At 57.6% G+C, this 453-nt stretch overlaps 1 protein-coding gene across 1 annotated transcript in view; it reads right to left on the reverse strand.

The window, feature by feature from the left end:
- Positions 1-453, reverse strand: part of hrm (solute carrier family 16 member hermes) — a 42,834-nt gene that overhangs the window by 41,687 nt on the left and 694 nt on the right. The gene's annotated exons all lie outside the window — the stretch shown is intronic.

Below are 453 nucleotides of genomic sequence, written 5' to 3' on the forward strand. Positions count from 1 at the left end.
CGGTTCGAGGAAGCTCGGAAAATGAGAGGGAGAGAGCGAGACGAGACGAGACGAGACGAGACGAGACGAGACGAGACGAGACGAGTCGTCGGCCTCGACGGGAGGCAAAACAGCGCCTCGGAGGCCGTTTGAAAATTCGGAACATCGGCGCGACCGTTAGGAAGACAAATTCACGCTTCTCGTAGCCGCATAGCTCCTCCTGACTGTTCTCTCTCACTCTCTCTCTCTCTCTCTCTCTCTCTCTCTCTCTCACTCACTCTCTCTATTCTACTATTACGAGAGCGCGCGTATTGGGTAAATAGCGGGATATTCGATGGGTGGATGGATTAGTGAATGAGTGGATGGGTGGATGGGTTAGTGAGTGTGTGGGTGGGTAAGAGGGTGGGTGATTAGACGGACGGACGGACGGGCGGGCGGGTGGGCGGAGGGGTCGCGAAGTGGCGGGGGGGGGGG

The sequence above is a fragment of the Ceratosolen solmsi genome, unplaced genomic scaffold (assembly GCF_000503995.2).
Source record: "Ceratosolen solmsi marchali unplaced genomic scaffold, CerSol_1.0 scaffold57, whole genome shotgun sequence".
Lineage (NCBI taxonomy): Eukaryota > Metazoa > Arthropoda > Insecta > Hymenoptera > Agaonidae > Ceratosolen > Ceratosolen solmsi.